The 19,313-nt window shown below is 37.5% G+C and overlaps 1 protein-coding gene across 3 annotated transcripts in view; it reads right to left on the bottom strand.

The window, feature by feature from the left end:
* Window positions 1-19,313, bottom strand: part of nlgn1 (neuroligin 1) — a 991,517-nt gene that overhangs the window by 472,298 nt on the left and 499,906 nt on the right. The gene's annotated exons all lie outside the window — the stretch shown is intronic.

Consider the following 19,313-nt stretch of genomic DNA (forward strand, 5'->3'; position numbering starts at 1 on the left):
ACTAAACATGACAAAGTGTGACTGGTTTGCTTTGTTCTGTGATAATAACAGCATTTTTGCTGGTTAATGGCCATTATAGATCTATAATATACACAGTACCTTGCAAATGTTTTAGGCATAAAAGAAAAGTCTGATGTCCCTCCCTCTGACCCCCTTTTATATTGTCGAGGGTGTACCCTGCTTCTCACCCAAAGACTGCTGGTCAAGACTCCACCCACTCTAGCCCCATAACCTTTCAACTTGAGTGCCCTAATTTAGGGTGACCATATTTTGACTACTGAATAACCAGAACACTCAGCCCAGCAACGGCATACTCAAAGTTTACTTAAAGATGGCCTATAATTCTAATACATTGTATGCTTCCTCTGTATGAATAGAAAATTGTTATATTACAAAATACTGTCTATAAATTCAGATAGGCTTCTCAGACAAACCAAAACATGCCCTGGGAAAGCAGGACGTTTGGTCACCCTACCTAATTATACTCTAGTGCGTCATGGTCTAACATTCATCATATATATATATATATATATATATATATAGAGAGAGAGAGAGAGAGAGAGAGAGAGAGAGAGAGAGAGAGAGAGAGAGAGAGAGAGAGAGAGAGAGAGAGAGAGATCATATCTTTACACAATGTTCCTGACAAATACATGTCTCACATTCAAAAAGCTGAGATTGTTCTGAACATTTTGATGTGCAACATATGAGCATTATACTAAAAGAAAGTACCTTAAAAAGGGAATTTCTTGAGGCATGAAAGAAAATACCCAAAGAGCTGTCAAGGTTAAATGGAATAAGTGGGTTCAGAAAATGCATGGATGTATACTGCCGCACAGACAACCTATCTGAATATTGCCTTTGTCCAATATAGATGTACAAGATTAAAAGATTAAGCATAAGAAGAAGAAGGAGAAGAACACAATAAATACAGCTATTTTCTATTCTTGCACTCTAACCAAATGAAAGTGACATTGAAGAGCCCAGCTGCATCTGCCATATGCCTCTTTCTTTTTACAGGATTTACATTTTGCTAAATGAAAGGTGTTTTTTAATACACTGTGTTGTACTTAAAACAAGTTAAAACTAATTTTCCTTGAACAGACACATAACTTTGAAGTCTGGAATGACTTTGGTTTGCATAGCTTAATGATCATCAGAAGCAATTTCAGGTCTACCACCATGAAAGGACACAGCAGTGGAGAGAAAGCAACACTGCTGTGTCTTTTCAATAAACCAATACATTTAAATCATTAGGGTTTATGTCTCAGGGAGAAGTAAATTAATAAGCATGAAAATAACAGTCCCCAGCACTTTGCCAGCAAGACAAAACCTACAGGGAAACAGAAAACCTAACTACTGTTACAGGAAGGGATGGAAATGAAAATATATGAGAATGAGGAATATTTGTGAAGGACAAATGTCATAAATGATGGTAATGTGAGAGGAAATGCTCCTGAAGCATATACACACAATCCTAATTTCCATACAGTTAAAATCATACTTGCTACTGGTGTGTGCATGTGTGTGTTTCTGGCTGCATTCATGCAAAATGACTAGAAGTATTCAAGCTGTGGATTTCCAGCACACTACATGCAGGTTGATGTGGTAAACCTAATAAAGACATGCCAGGAAATATTTTTGAAGAGCTTTATATTTTTATTACTGTATTATTCCACATATGAGATAACTCAAATTATAACAACACCTCCCAACACACACACACACACACTTTCCCCAAAAATATATTTTTGAAAAATCAATTTCTGAAGACCAAGAGTGTGATTTACTAGGATCCCATAAAACAAGTACAACATTGGACGAACATTCTAAAATTTTGTTGGGTTGGTGAACATTTTCTGGGTGATTTTCTTTGAAAAAGTGTGGAAATGACAGCAGGTGGTAACATGATGTAGCCAGCAGGATGTAACTGAGGATTTTGTGTGCAATTATTGCCATAAGCATCCCTGAGACAGATTAGCGGCCTGTCCAGGGGGTACTCTGCCTAGATCCCAAACACGATAGACTCCAAGCCCAGAACGGTGACCTTTAATTAGAATAAGTGTGAACTAACAGAGTGAATAATGACAATAATTATAATAATCACCATGATCAATAATGACAAAATATGAAAAAAAAAAAAGACAAATACCAGCCCAGTGTCATGTTTTGTTTTTTGGTTCTGATATGGTCAGAAAATGGGTGTTCTTGACACTGTGAACTGTCAGTTACCATTTTTAACCCTAACCATAACCCCAATGCCCCCCTTCCCTATGTGTCACCCCATTTGTCTATCACAAAATATTTTCATGATACCATAATGAAAATGTTCTATGTACATTTCATTATTAATTATCCGGAAATATGTAAATAGAAGGTCACTTTAACTGTATGAGGGCCAAAGGCTTGCATGTCCTTTTCACCAGGTTTACAGAAGTTTTCATGTCCCTTTAAATCCACATCCACTAGTTCTGACAAGTACTTCATATTGTCCCCTTTAACCCTATGGAGTCGTGTGATGCACATATGCGACAAAAGTCACATGACCAAATTCAGTGGGTCTTCCCATCAAATTCCACACACTTTCAGTTTCAGTTTGAATGTTTGTTGAAAGTGGAGACTTCAACCTACATACCAGATTTTAAATTTTGTTGATCGGCCGAGGAAAACCTGAATAATGATTAGTAATTTTCGCCAGGATTTTTCATGAATTATTGTATTAATGTGTGAAGCACCGCTCTGTGCGATTGCTTTGACCAGCACGTGCGTGTGTGCAAACAAGAGATTTTCTCACTCTTTCTTCTCTCTGCTTGTAACAATTAGTCGCAAACAAAACCATGACTTTCCCTTTGGTTATGCCTTTCCCAACATTTGGCTGTGCTTTTCCACCAAATTATAACTACAGTCTTCACAGACCCAAGTACGTATTTGGATGTGGATTCACGCTGCCTTCATGCACACATGAACGTCGGTCTGCCTGACATCTGTGCGTGCCTCTTTTAGCATCTCTGGCTGGTACGAAAAAAAGTCTAACCCTTTTTCATTGGTTTAAACAGCATGACATCAACAATAAAAACCACCGACCCCACGTGGGAGCAGACATCAGTCAGAGAAGAGTAAAAAAAAAAGCCTCCAAGGGCCCAGTGCTGCCTCTGGTGGACAACATGAGGAAGTGTTTTGTTCAGCACAGGACCTTTTGATGGACAGGAATTGTCTGAGTGGTGCAACTATAATTTGTGTGGCATCTGATTATCATCATGTGATAGCAGTTAAAAAAAAAAAAAAAAAAAAAAAAAAAAAAACACCTAAACCATTTCCTGCATTTTAATAGTTGCATATAACTTTGTTTGGGGGAGGTGGTGGTCTAGTGGTTAAGGCATTGGGCTTAAGACCAGAAGATCCTCGGTTCAAATCCCAGCCTGACTGGAAAATGACTAAGTGCCCTTGGGCAAGGTCCTTAATCCCCTATTGCTCCCGGTGTGTAGTGGGCACCTTGTATGGCAGCACCCTCACATTGGGGTGAATGTGAGCCATTATTTGTAAAGTGCTTTGACCGTCTGATGCAGATGGAAAAGCGCTATATAAATGCAGTCCATTTATATACAAATTTGAACATATGTTTTTGAGATTTACAATTTATTTTTGCATTCTAAGTTATAAAAATGGTTCGTTATACATATTTGTGATTTCCACAGTAAAAAAAAAACAAAAAAAAAACAACTTTTTGCTATTCGGATTTTAGTTTTTTGTGTCTAATTAGTTTTATTGTTTTAATGCAGTATGTCAGAATGAAAGGAAAAACTGTAAAGTCATACAGGTGAGGTTGTGCTGAAAAAAATGACACCAAACAAGGCAAGGTAAACCATTTTTTAAGGTAAATCATGAGGGTAAAACCAAAAATAGTCAAAAACACCCAGGACTCCAGAGAGTTAATGCATAATCTTTTCTGAGAAAAAAAAAACAAACAAAAAAAAAAAAAACAGTAGCCTCTAATGCAGCCTCTATAGCAGAGTTAGAGCACTGTGCAGAGAAATGGATATTTTACTGCCCAGGTATATCTTAAAACAATCAAAGGCTTGATGAATTGGCTGAATAGCTGATGTATGGCTGGAATGGAAGGGGGATTTGGAGAAGGTTTGAGTCAGGGAAATGCACCTCATCAATCAGCATGATTAAAGGTTTTGGCTAGGCTGAAACAAACTCACACAGCAAGAGGCTTGCCTTAAAGGCACAGTCTGCTATTGAGAACTGCTTCAAATTTTGATGTCGGGTATCTTTTGGGATTGTGGACTTGTGAATATTTCCAAATTCCATTTGTTTCATCTGCTACACTTTTAAAAGCCAAGGCCATTTCATTAACTTCGTCTCATTATAAAATGTTAAAGACACGTTCGTGTAAGCACAAGTTGTATAAGGAAGACATCAATTTCAAATTATTCATTAATAACCAGCTAATCAATAACAGCTGAAAATTCTAATAGGAAGCAGCAAGTACTAGGAAAAACAACAAACAAAAAAAACATGCATACATACAAGTTGCACACACATTCACAGTCACATACTGAGGCAAGCATAAGGTGTAAACAGTAGTATACAAGAACTGCAGCCATAGTGTGTAAAGTGCACTGTGCAATGTGAGGGTAAGGCGGTGCACTTGTGCAGTGAGAAACACCAGTATCAGTATGTCCATCAAGAGTGAGAGGACAGCCATGACACAGGGGTTGGATGGCTCACAGGAGTGGTGGAGGGGCAGGGAAAATAGTGTTCAGGATCATCTGAGGAACAAAGCCACTGCAAACAACTTTCAATGGTGCCAATGTAGAAGGTGGTGAGGGCTGGGATGGATAGGCTAGCCTTCTTTAGCCTCCAGAAGGGGTGCAACTTCTTTATGATGGCCATGGAGATGACCAACAGGAAATGTGCATGTGGACTTAAAATTTGTCAGTTCTAACTCACCTCACTACTGCTCACAGTATGCTGATTCTGATGCTGCCTCCTCCACCTCAAAGCCACCAGTTGGATCCTGTCAGCCATGGGAGGGTTGGTTCCTCACCCCTGCCTTTTTCCAGATCAGAAATCTGTATGCCTCTAAGGTCTATTTGTGATGGTGACCTCCACAAGACTGTTCTAATAACAGACTAACACATTCTGTCCATTATTACAATGGATTTTCATCATTTCAGGGTTAAAATTATTAAGTTATTTTTTGTTTTGTTTTGTTTTTGTTTTTTTTATTAAGTTGTTTTTTTTTGTTGTTGTTTTTTTTTTTTGTTTTTTTTTTACCTCCTGGGTCTTAACTGGTACATATTGCTCCCACATGCAGCAGAAACTCTTGTTTTTCTGTCCTTTTCTACAAAAAATAACTTCACAGGTTTTGATCTGATTTGGACCCAATTTGGTAGAATGACTGGGGGTCAACCAAAGACAAACTTTTACTGTTACGGGTTAAAATACTGGTTAAGGACACGGGCCAAGGCCAAAACCAAAATTGGGACCCAAAGCTCATATGTAGTCAAAAATGGGATTTTCAGAATGGCTATTTCATGGAACTGCTTGAAGATATAGTTGTGGATAATATTAAACCCTAACATTGATGAGATAAACTGAATTGAAAACATTCAGTAGCATCTGACCATGTCAGCATGACATTTGATGTTATTTGCATTAGTTTGAGGGTTTGTTTTTTTATGATTTTTTTTTTTAATTTTGAAATTTATGTCAGTTTTATTCATTTTATGTATAGATTGTGTTGTAGTTTTATTTCTGGGGTTTACCTTGTTCAATACTTTGATTCTTGGAAAGCATAATATAAATTAAGTTAACAATTTGTTATTATTTGATATTGGTCACCATGAAAGGTCAAATTTGATTGGAACAGATATTTTGAGAAACTGATTCCAGATTAGCATATAATCTGAATTAGAAACCAAAATGATTTTCTTTATCATAACCTTGAAATGTCATATTGATTTAGAAAGGCTATTTTTTAAGGACATTTTTGAAGATACATATATGGTTGCTTTGAAACACTATAATGGAATTGTTCAACTTTCTCTTGGTGACATGCCTTTTGGTCTTTGGTAACAATGAAAGGGCAAATTCAAAGTCGTAAATGTTCAATTTCAAGGATTAATTGATTACATTTTGGACACAATGATCTCTGTCAAGGCTACACACAACCATGTAAAGTGTTATGGGCATGAATGGGGTTCCCAATCTCTGAGAAGCCATTCTAGTTACAATTGCATCTGCCAGTTTGGCTGAGATTTGGTAGTACATGAGTGTTTACTATCAGAGCAAATGTATTAAATGTTACCACCCGCTGAACTCAGAAAAGTACAGACTCTCCCAACAGTTAATAAAAAAATAATAAAATAAAAAATAAGAATAACAATAACCCTTAAAATACTCAGCCACTGTAAAACCAAGCAGTGAAAATTTAAGTGCGACTCACCATAAATAGTAAAGCATTTGTTACATTAACACCACCCTCCACACAGCAGAGACTCTTAATGATTTGAACACACAAACAGCTATAGACCATCACACTGACAATAGTATACTATATATGTGCCCTACAGTTAAAGCCATTGTAGCCAAGGCCCCTAACCAATAAATACAGCCTTGCATCAGCAGCTCTGCATATTTAAAGCCACTAATGACTTGCTGCAAAGTGTTTTTCACACACACACACACACACACACACACGCACACACACTACATGAGGCCAAGACTAAAACTCTTTGGTGACAGAGCAGGCAGTTATTTCAGCTGATTAGCATATTCATGAAATTCGGTGCTGCACTGGCTATGTGGGTAAGGTCAACCAAATCCTAACAGTAAAAATGCCTGACTGTCTGACAGGAATACATGTCTGTCAAAAATGATTGCCAAAGGGTGGTGTTAACATACTCTACATTGTTAAATAAGGGTGGGGATTACTGCTGATGTGCAGAATCTATTCTATTTGATTCACAAGTTCCCGATTCAATTAAGTTTCTGATTGTAACCAATCAATCAACATATATTCCTATAGGCCTTTATAGCAGCCAGATGGTGTCCAAAGTGCTTTACAGTAAAATCAAAGATCAAGAATTCACAAAAATAAAACAAACATACAACAGAGTTAAAATGACACATAAAAGCAAATGTATCACAGCACCACTACGTATCAAAAGCAAGTTCAAATAAAGAAGTCTTGAGCTTTGATTTTTTTTAAAAAGTGGGAGGTCAGAAATAGTGCATAAAACAGGAGGCAACTTGTTCCATAGTGTGGGGCCAGCTACCACAAAAGCATCATCACCCCAGAGTTTGTATTTTGACCTCGGAACATCTAAGCAAAGCTGACCAGATGTCCAGAACGTCCAACTGAAAGTGCGTAGGGTTAAAATTTCAGACAAGTCGGAAGGTGCAAAGCCATTAATAGCTTTAAAAACAAACATTAAAATTGCAAAATAAATGCTAAAATGAACTTGAAGCCAGTGGAGTGAGTGAAGTACAGACGTAATATGCTTACATATGGAAGTGTTCGTTAAAAGAAGCAGTAGCCTTTTTCACAAGTTGGAAGCATGCAAGAGAAAACTGATTAACTCAAGCATAAAGTGTCTTCCAGTAATCAAGTCTGGAGCTGATGAAAGAATGAATGAGAATTGGCTCCAAGTTACACTTCACTCAAATGTTTGCATGTCTGTATAACATTGCATGGGTTGTTTTGGATGAGGCATCTTTGCAAATTGCATATCAGGCATGATGCCTCATTAAATGGTACCAAAGATCTGTGGTACTGAATTTATGTTTACCTTCACTTTGTTTGTGGCCTCCTATTCGGTGTTTCTGACTTTTAAATGCAAAATATACCAACAAAATACACCTAAAATCTACCAACTTTCTCATTATGAAATTATATATTATGAAATTTGTACAGAGGATTCATGTTGTGTGTTGGGAGGGTTTGGCTGGACATTTTGGTGTTCTTTTCTTTTCTTTGCTCTCCAGGTGGTATGCAAACTGATTTATTGTCTGTGGAGAAGGTGCTGGCAGAAGAGTCCTTCACCCTCATCAATGTGATATGCAGCACCTGTGGATGATGCTCATGTGCAACCTTAAAGACTTTCAGCTGAAGCAGATAATGAGATGGCGTTCTGCATTTAAGCCATGTCTGATTCAAGCAGAATTGAAGGGAACTCGACCTTGTGATGTTCGTTTGTGAGACGCTAAGGACCGCGCCTGGGTTTGACACATCGTGCCTGTGAAGGAGGACGGGTGAGGGACACATGCTGTCAGCACACATCAGAGGTGATTTGATTGTCTGAATAATTGTTAACAGTAATTTGGTATTTTGTTACGCAGTATATGTGAATATTGATGAGAGTTGTGCAGCTTGCTTCTCACGGCTGTGGCGTGCGGACTGATGATCCTCCACCTGTTGTGAGAAGCTGCTCATTTACATAAAGCTTAAATTCAGACCTGAATGTGTTGCTGATAGTGTGTGCCTTTGAAGGATATTAGTTGTAGCTGCTAACTTACCTCACCTTTTCTATCCTTCACAGAGTCGGTTTGTCGTGTCCACCTGGGGGGTGTTTGGCGGTGAACGTGGGTCCAGAGATGCCGGGCTTCGATCCCTTTGGGCGCTGGAGAGCGCGCCATCCTTCACTCCGCCAGACAGACGCGCTTTATGTTTGTACACCGAGTATTGCACAAAAGGGGGAAAATAAATTGTTTTGTTATTGGAGCCGCTTTCTGGTTATTTTAGCTCTGGGTTCAGTCAGACGCAGGTCCGCTCCTCAACCCGCGTCAGCACATAACAGATTCATATCCTGATAAGCAACAATGGATTCAATTTTTAAGGTCATAGGTCAAAGATCAAAGTCAGGAAAAATCCTGGAAAATTGGAAAAATCCCAATCCCTTAGCATTGAACAAATCTTCAAAAATCCATAACTCTGCCAAAAAAGATTGGATTTCTTTCATATTTGAACGTGTTATGTAGGCTGGTGTCCTTTATTGACTGACAACATTTGATCTGGATGTGATCCGGATTACAGCATTTGTGGCCGTTTAAATTTAACATTGCAAACTCCATTTAATATATATTTTACTTTATATATTAATCAAACATGCCCCATCATTCTAATATTTGAAGGTGAGTTGCAGACTGGCTCTCACCATTGCCTGAGAAAGTTTTATTTGGATCTGATACGGACTGTGAATTTTGTGGACATTTGAATTTAATATTGCAAAGTCCATTTGTTTTACATTTTGCATTATCTCAAAGTTTTGCATGATAATACAAATTTGCATTATCTTAAAGTGTATCAAATCAAATCAATCAAAAGTGCCATTAAAACCATTAATAACCAGAGCACTGTGCTCTAGTTATTAATGGTTTTAAAACATCACATATCCATGAGCTCAAACATACATTAAAGCAACAATCTTCGGATTTCATTCATTGGTTTTAAATCATTCAAATGAAGATAGATTTGAATTGATTTTTTAACCTGTCCAAACAAACATAAAACATAAAATAAATTAAAAATGCAAATAGAATTTTTGCTTCACATGGCAAAATTTCAAGTTCTTCACTTTCACTAAAGGAAGCTGGACAATGGACAGTCAAAACCCATCAAGATGTTGTGTTGACATTGAATAATAATAATAATAATAATAATAATAATAATAATAATAATAATAATAATAATAATAATAATAAAAAACATACAGAGTTTTAACAATAAGTATTTATCCCCACCTGTGTTGATGAGCCCAACCTCAAACTCATGCATGGTCTGAGCAAGGTCTGTTCACTAGCTTTCAGAAACTCAGCCCCTTGGTTGCCACAGATGGAATTGAAACATGCCCAATGTCAAAATTGCATGAGATTATAATGAGGTGAACTTTTATATCAAGTTCCACCTTGACATATGAAATCTTCATCGAGTTATTGCACAGATAAGGTTCCAGAGACTTGGCCCCCTCATGGGCACTGCTATTATTGAAACATACCCAATGCTGAATGTGTCTGAGATCTAGGTGAGATGACATGGTGCATCACATTTTACCTTGATCAAGTCAAAATATCAAGCACCTATCAAGGTCATGGATGCATGGACAGATGGATCCATGGAGTCAAGGAATTCCTAGACATACTCTAACATCTGTAATGCAGGTAAAAGCCATTAAAAATGTACATATAGTTAGCGCAAATGTTAACTTCAGGAGATGAAATGTCTTGGTAAAAACAAGATGATGACTGGAGAGCACATTGGTTCTAAGTTATACAAGTCATGTAGTCACATCCACATCATCATGTTTGGTAAGGTAAAGCCTTATGCTGGAGTCCATTGCCAGGGGGGTAAACACAAACACGAACTCTAATCTGCAAGCAAACAGCAGCGCCTCATGTTAACCAGCAGGAATAGAGCCCACCCCACCCCCATACCCCCGCCCCACCACCACACCATAGTTTGAGGCCTGAAGCCGTAAAGTGGTGCAGATATCTTGTCAGAAGAGAAAGAAAAAAGAAAGAAAACTGGAGAACATAACAAGCCGAATAAGAGGGCCACCCTTCCTTGCCTACCCCCCCCCCAAAAAAATCACTGTGATTAGAAAACAAGCAATACAACACAGTCACTATGTCATACAGCATAGTCTGTCTCTGTACTGTCTTGTAAACTTTTCCCTTTACTCTTGCAAATTTTATTTGGTCAAAAATCACTCCTGCCATGTCTCTCCACCCACTCCATCCTGCCAGTGCTCTTTTCTTCACCTCTCAACCACACTCTCCATAACTTTGGATACTTCGAGAGGACACAGAGAAGAGAAAAGAACTGCAAAAAACAAAAAAGTATGATTATGGACTGTAAAGCAGCATATAAACGCAAATTAGACAACTTTTTTTTTCTAGAAATGAAGCTAGGAGAGTATGGCAGCGGGTTCAGGCAATTATAGGATAGAAGCCTAAGAAATATCTCATGGCAGTGGAAAATGAACTTGAAATGGCCAGTGACTTAAATGACTTATTGTAAATTTGATATTCATGATTTTACAGCTGAGCAGGGATTGGTTCATAAAGAGATCAGTAGTATGAAGTGCGTGGACACTGACATTTCTATAGACGATGTTAAATCTTGCTTTAAACATGTGAACAACCATAAAGCTAGTGGGGCTGATGGTATTACCAGCAGGACATTAAGGATATGTGCAGATCAGTTGGCACAGCCCTTTCAAAGGCTGTTCCAGCTGTCAATAGACACTGGTGTAGTTGGTAAGGATCTTTGATTGTGACCGAACCCAAAAAATGAACGTTAGTGACCTTGATGAACCATGCCCTTTTGCCCTGACATCTACACCAATAAAATGTTTTGATAAAATAATCCTGAAACAGCTTTTATGTGAGGTCACACCATCCTTAGACCCATATCAATTTGCATATCATGCAGAGAGAGGTGCTGAAGATGCACTGCTGACCTTGACCAACAACATATATGAGCACCTACAACAGGCAAATAGTCTTGTCAAGATTGTGTTCACAGATTTCAGCAGTGCCTTCAACACAATCCAACTCCACCAGATGGTACAAAAATTGTTACACATTGGGGTTCACCCAAGATTAATTTTGTGACTATTTGTCTTTTTGACAACCCATACTCAACAAGTCAAATTTAACTCGTGTCTCATCAGTAAAGTCTATCAACACAGGGGCACCACAAGGATGCATTCTGTCTCCTATTCTGTACACCTTATATACCAATAACTGCCAAGTCAGACCATACCTATTTTAATGTCTGAAAATTGCACACAGATTCAGAGCTATTTAAGCCATAAAAGGTTCTAACTATTGCCTGTCTGTAGGTCACTCCTCCTTTGTTCCCTTCATGACTTACTCCACAACACACATTCATTTTGGGCTCTTTTTTTGTCTCCAAATGTAATATGACTGTAATATGGTTTTAATATGGCTTTAATTTGGCATTCAAATCAAATTATTGAATTTTACGATCAACATAAGTCTGTCTTGAGTCTTTGTAACCTGTGGTATATTCAGAAAAACTAAACAAAATAACAACATGCATATCTCTCAATAAGACTGAATAATAATGAAGACATGGTGTCTGATTTCACTCCTGTTGTGTTCACACACAGAGCCATGGAGAATTATCATTCCACTGTGTGGCGCTGATGTCTTTTTGTCCACAGCCAAACAGTCTTGCTCTGCCAGAAGCTGGTTCAAGGTAGCTTAGCTTAGGTTAGCTACCGGTTTAGCTCAGCTTGGCCAATAACACAAACACTGAAGCTGGTCCACATCTGGCTGTCCTGTTAACAGCGGTCATTAATAGTCATGTTCTGTCCCACTCCGAGATCACAGATGTGGATTCCGCAGCGTGACTGGCCGGTGTCCTGCATGCAGCATCTTAGCTTAGCATTTCATGACTCCATGGCACAAACCTCAAACATGGCTAGATCCATACTTTTAGGAGAGTAAACATGATTTAAGAATTTTCTCCTGGTCACACAAAAGGAAAAGGTAAAATCCATGATTAGATCGATGTCTTGAAGACCATTCTCATGCTGTGCTGGCCATCACTGATAGCTTTTGTCCAAGAAGTACTATTTAAAAAAAAAAAAAACACTCACTTTTGTCCTCAAAATATAATTTTTGAAAATCTGTCCACCTAATAAGCAAAAATAGTCATGTGACTCCATTCTTCCAAAACACAGATTTTAACCACATTGACATATTCCCCTTCATAGTCCACAAAAAAACACAGATTTCACTTTGTAAAAAAATTACGTTTTCCTACTTTTGTTTTAGATGCGGGACCTGAGATGATGTCACCAAAATTCATATTCCTCACAGAGTGAGGTTTCTGAGTGCTGATCAGAGGCAGGTGAAATTAGGCTAATTTCCCCATGTTTATAACTTAATTTTGATGGGTATATGGCACCAACATAGGATGAAATAAATCAATATTTTCAAAATTCTTTATTTATTTAAAATATTTGACATTTTATTTACTGCTGATACACACTTTAATCAAGTGTCAAATGGGACATTCCAACATCCCCACCTCATCTGAAACAAACATGAATATTCACATTTGTATAACCTTTTTACCTCAAAACAAACATTGTTTGCCGTTTGTCTTCAGGTTTATTTTTACAATTTATGCAATTCTTTTAACTGAACACTGAAGTTAGCTTGTCAGCAATGACACACATATGCATTATGTTATCACAGTGAGAAATGTGCTTTTGAAACTCGTTAACATGGGAGCACAAATTTGTATTTTGATTGTTATGTGTACAATTGCACTTGCGAATTCTACACCATGCATGCTTGTGATGCAGCAAAATACATATAACTTGTCCCCTCATTTTTGTCTCTAGGTAACTATTGTAACCATTGCCATTCATCATAAGAAAAAAATCATTTGGTGTAATTGGCAGCCCAGTCTCACATCTTTTTTTTCTGCTCCCATCATGAAATTAGTCAAATTTTGGTGACAGGGTTTTTTTTTTTAACTCACTATTACTAACCCTACTCCTACCTCCAATCCTAACCTTAACCATAACTTAATCCTACTCCTTCCCCCCACCCTAACACCCTAACCCCGCTTCACTTTTAATTTCGTGCAGCCATCACGGATTGAATTAAATGAATTTGTGCTGCCGTGATGAAAATGATGCGCTTTTCATAACAATATCACAAACCAATATCACGTGCTGCTGAATCACGACTTGCCATGAGACAAGGTTGTAACTGGGGTTGTCCTTGTGGGTCCTGGAGATGACTCTCACTTTGAAACAACTGCAGACGACTCGTGACCTTGAAATTCAGCAAGCGACTGCTGAAAAGAAATGAATGATTGGTAATTGCAACTGATAAAGAATTTAATCCAATTGTGTCATTTTGGCTGGGTTTGAGGAGACACATGCCGTGCAGTTCCTGAGTCCATGGATGACTGACCAAATATCTGCAAAAATGATAACTCATAAAATGATAACTAATGTGCTGATGACTTTCCTTTTTGGTTTGTAACTGCTATGAAACTTTATCAGATTATACACAGCAGCATCAGGCTTTGGGCTGATTCAAAACATTTGATCTGGGCTTGTAACACAAAGACAACACAAACTTATTACATTAACTTCAACATCTAGAGTCATCCTCTTATTGCCTTTCATTCTGCATGAGAAGACAGACCTAATACACATTCACAAACAAATGGTATTTAGTCAAGTGAAAATGGAAATATTGCCTCAAATCTTTATTGCCTAGGAGGGTGAGCTCAGAAAGGAGAAGAAGTCAGCAAACAAAACAACAGATGGAATTAGTTCCTTCCGTTCAAATGAATCACAGAATAATCTCATTTTGGATGGAGGCAGTGAACCTTTCTTTCCATCATGCATTGCAATTTATATGTGCCTTGTGGGTAAGGCTGTGATGTCCACAGGCATGAGAAAGAAATTAGACTAATGAGAATAGATATACAAAAGAATGAAAGACGGATTGAAGATCCAAACTGACATATTTGAATAAAGGTTTGCAAATACGAGTATAAGAGGAATGATCAAGAGTTTGCATGTGTAAAAATGTGTGCAAAATCCATAGCTCCTGTAGAAAAATAAAATAAAATTAATTAAATTAAATAAAGAAATACCCATCATGTGCACTGAAGACTGTCTCTTTGAAATGAACAAAATCACTTGTATTGTCCATTTAATGTGTTTGGTTTTACAAGCATGCAATTTGGGGTTTGTCCACCCAAGTGCAACAAATTATGGGTGTTAAACATATAAATAGTTGAGGTCTGCAAGTGCAACACAATTTATCAAGTGTAAAAGCAATTTCACCTGTTAACTTCCTGACTGTTGTGCAATAAACACATTTATTTATTTACCCTCAATAAACAGAAAAAAACATAATTAAACAACAATTTACAGTGCCCTATTTTTAATGAAACAAAACATCCACTGCCGAAATAAAATTAAATGTGTCATTTATCATCTCTTTCTATTCATAGAGATATAGGTTAAAAAAAAGTCAGATGCACATTTGTCCATTTCAGCCCCTGTGTACAAGGGTCATGTTTCCCACTGTCGTGTACAATTACTACGTCCGCCATTTGTCTGTCTGTGTGTTAGTAGGATTACGTCAAAACTACTGCACAGATTTTGACAAAATGTTCACCACAGATACATATGAGGTCATGGAAGACTCCATTAAATTTTGGAGGTGATCCGGATGTGGATCCAGATTCTGAATCAATTTTCACTTTAAATAGGCTTTGAAGGATTACTGTTAGCAGGATTATGTCAAAGATACTGCATGGATTTTGACAAAATTTTCACCACAGATACATATTAGGTCATGGAAGAGTCCATTAAATTTTGTAGGTGATCTGCATCTGGATTCTGGATCAAGTTTCACTTTATATAGGCTTCGAAGGATTACACCAAACTCCTTCACAGATTCTCACCAAATCTGCACCACAGATAGATCATATTAGGGCACGGAAGACTCTACTGAATTTTGGAGGTGATCCAGATCCAGATTGGTGGACATCAGAAATCTCCGATTGCTCTTATTTTTAGTAAATCTTCCACAAAATGTAAAAAAAAAAAAAAAAAATCAGCATGCTTAGTTTGTAATCCCCATGCAATGTAGCACTTTGTAAATCGGGTCCAAAATGTGCTGATGAAGGCTGTCATATGTTTACTCAACAGGAAACAGACTGGGTTTTCAAGGCATTTGACTGCATATGCAAGGGGCTCTTTTAGTTTTGAAAAGGTAGATATAATGCAATGCTAAAATATCCTCAGCTGTATGAGCATAAAAATAGGAAGTAGATGGTGACCTTTAAACCTCATAAAATCAAGGTTGGCAACATGGTAATTTTTAAAATAGAGTTAAAGTTATTTTTATTCATTCTGTTATGGGAAGACTTTTACTTGTTATTAATGTTTATTTTAGTACAAATGTTTATCCTATCTTCTATTCCAGGGTTGGGCAATCATGTGCCATGAAGGGCAGAGACACTGCAGGTTCTCCTTGCTACAATCACCTCAGCAGGTGATTTCATTAATGACCAGGTGTCCCAGCAGGTGACTTCATTGACGATCAGGTGTTAATGTTCAGGGGAGAAGCTCATCAGCAACCCACCTGCTGAGGTGATTGCTTGCAAAGAAAACCTGCAGCATCTTGGCCCTCATTGCCCACCCCTGTTCTAGTCCATTGTGTTTCTAGTCCTAATTTTGCTGCTAGATTTGATGTGTATGTTGTATATCATATCTATAGGTATACAGTTGCTATTTACATTAGTCATTGCGATGTTATTGTCTTCTTAATAATTTGCACTTGTTTAATTGGTATCCCAGTGCAATATATATATATATATATATATATATATATATATATATATATATATATATATATATATATATATATATATATATATATATATATATATATATATATATATACATATATATATACATATATACATACATACATACACATTTATTGTTATTCACATTAATTATTAAGTCCTACTGTCTTATTTACAATTTGTACATGTTTAATAAAGCCCCTCTATTTTCTCATGTGATAATTGCACAAGGACCACAATGGAAATAAGCATTTAAACATTATTTGTCTAAAATATATACCAAAAGGTATACACAGTCAAATTTTGGTGCTTGTAACCAGATTTGAACCATTCCTCTGCAAATATTCTGTTATTTGCTGCACTATTAGGGTAAAAATGTGTGACATGCCCATTTTACAGCCTTATGAGGAGAAAGTCTCTGATGTTAAAACAAACAAGGTCAGTCTGTTCAACAAAAGATGCCACTATATCAGTTTCTCTTGGTAGTCATAAAAGTCAACTTGTCTCTAGAGGACAGTTATGTATGTTCTCCCTGATGGATTTCTGAAGTATCCCTAATCTTCTTGGAGGGGAAATGAAATGATTGTATCATAAGTGGCAAAAAGATGGTGCCTTAGACCTCACACTCAGTTGTTGGAAGGTATTCTCAATTTCACATTGACGGCATCTTTTTTTTCAATCCAGTCTCACAGATTGTCGTTATTCAGCAGCACGATATACATTAATCTATTGGTTTGTCATATTGTCACAGAAACTGCTGAAATTTCGTCATGGCAGCACAAATTCATTCTAATTCATTCCGTGAATGAATTAGAATGAATTACACGTAATTAAAAGTGCAGGGGTGGGGCGGTCAGGGTGGTTATGGTTAGGGTTAGGGGATGGAGTAGGGTTGTGTTATGGTTAAGGTTAGGGTTGGGGGTAGGAGTAGGGTGAGTAATAGTGAGTTAAAAAAACAAAAACACAGTCACAGTAAAAAAACCTCTTATACCTCTTTTAAGAGCCGAAATCTGTAACTTTCAAATGGGTGGTGATATATCATGTTTCAGTAGGCCACTGAAGTTTTTTTAGGGGAAGATATATTGTCCAAACGGACAAAAATGACATTTGTTATCCAAAAATCCCTTCGGGAGGAAAATTACAGCCCTTTTTAGGGTAGGGGTGAAAGGGGCCAAAACAGTGTCATAGTCAAAATTTGGATTTTGACCTTTGAATATCTTTGTGTGCCCTCAGTAAGCCTCATTGACCTTATGGTATATGAATGTATGGATGGAGTTCTCTCATTTAGGAAGGCTTTTTGGCTCATTAACCCACAAAGAGGGTTGATGAGGCAAAATGCCTTATTGATATCTTTATCATGAATAGCAGTGATACAGAGGAACATAATAAAACAAGTTTCACTGAAATCCATAGGGGGCGCACCGAGATATGGCCAAATGAAAATCGTCAAATATCATGTTCTTAACATAAAGAGCGCCACCTATGCAAACGTGCCCTAACAAAGCCACTGCCATTTATGCAAATTTGGAAAGAACTTGTCCCAGTGTATCCAAATATGCATAAATGAGCTTATTCAGGGCGCAGGCCCTGGGAGTGTCCCAAATGTAGCCCAAAATGCCAAAAGTTGTGACTTGAAGCAGCACCTATAGGTGGCACCTTCAGTTAGCCTTGAAAAATATAACGCTAAATGGGAGAACTCCAACCATACATTCATATACCATAAGATCAAGGCTTACTGAGGGTGCACAAAGATATTCAAAGGTCAAAATCCACATTTTGACTATGTCACTGTTTTGGCCCCTTTAAACCCTACCCTAAAAAGAGCCGTCATTTTCTGCCCGAAGGGATCTTTGGATAAAAAACATAATTTTTGTCAGTTTGGACAATATATCTTACCCTAAAAAAACTTTAGTGGCCTACTGAAACATGATATATCACCCCCTTCTATAAACCATTCCACAATTACAGACTATGGCTCTTAAACCATCTATTATCTCTTCAACATGTGCACCTTGCTTTCCTCATAGGTCTCTCTCTTTTCTGCCAGAGCAAAAGACAAAATGACAGCTGAGAACAAATGTGTTAAGAACAAGAATGTAACCCAGTTTGGGAGAGGTCTCAGCCAATGGGTTAAAGTTTATCCATCAAATTGGAAGATATTCACAACAATCAGTCTCATCACTATGACTTCATTTCATTTAGAACAACATAATCCCAGAGGCAGAAGCAAAACAACTTTGTGTGAAAGTTTCCTTGGCACCACCCATCATAATATCTTCACTTTCGATCCTTACTGGACAACATAGAAGTACTTTCATTGCAATTTAAGAAAACAAAGCTATCACAATCCTTCCAGCTGACAAGGACACTTCTACAGCTGTTGTGAACTCCACAGATGGCCAGAGTAAAATAACTCCTTTGTGAGAAGACAGTCACACAAATACAAAAGTAAAGACAGAACCAACCACTCAGAACAAGAAAAGGTTTAAAGACTGCTTGAAGCATTTATAGGAGGACTGTACAATTGGCCATGTCACAATCTGCTCTCTATATGTTGGAGAAGCCATCTCCTGATTGTATGGACTTCTCAATATATACAAGAAGGGATACCACTCAAAGCAATAATCAGCAACATTTACTCTGTGATCGACAGCATCGGACAGCACCTCCCTGCCAGCTTAACAGCAATGGTTGGACACACTATAGAGACAGTCGCTGGGTTTCCATTACAGATTTATGGAAAGGTTTAGCGATATTTTCAGAATGTTAACAAAAGAGAATAGCAAAATGACACTGTTTTCATTAACTCATAAAATGTGACTGCTGGGTTATTTGTTCTTGCAGTAACTGTCATTCCAGCAAGGCTCTTGTGGGAACAGTAAATTGAATAGTCAAGGCAGTAAAACCTCGCCTCATATTGCCATTT

Source organism: Thalassophryne amazonica, chromosome 10, assembly GCF_902500255.1.
Source record: "Thalassophryne amazonica chromosome 10, fThaAma1.1, whole genome shotgun sequence".
Taxonomy (NCBI): Eukaryota; Metazoa; Chordata; class Actinopteri; order Batrachoidiformes; family Batrachoididae; genus Thalassophryne; species Thalassophryne amazonica.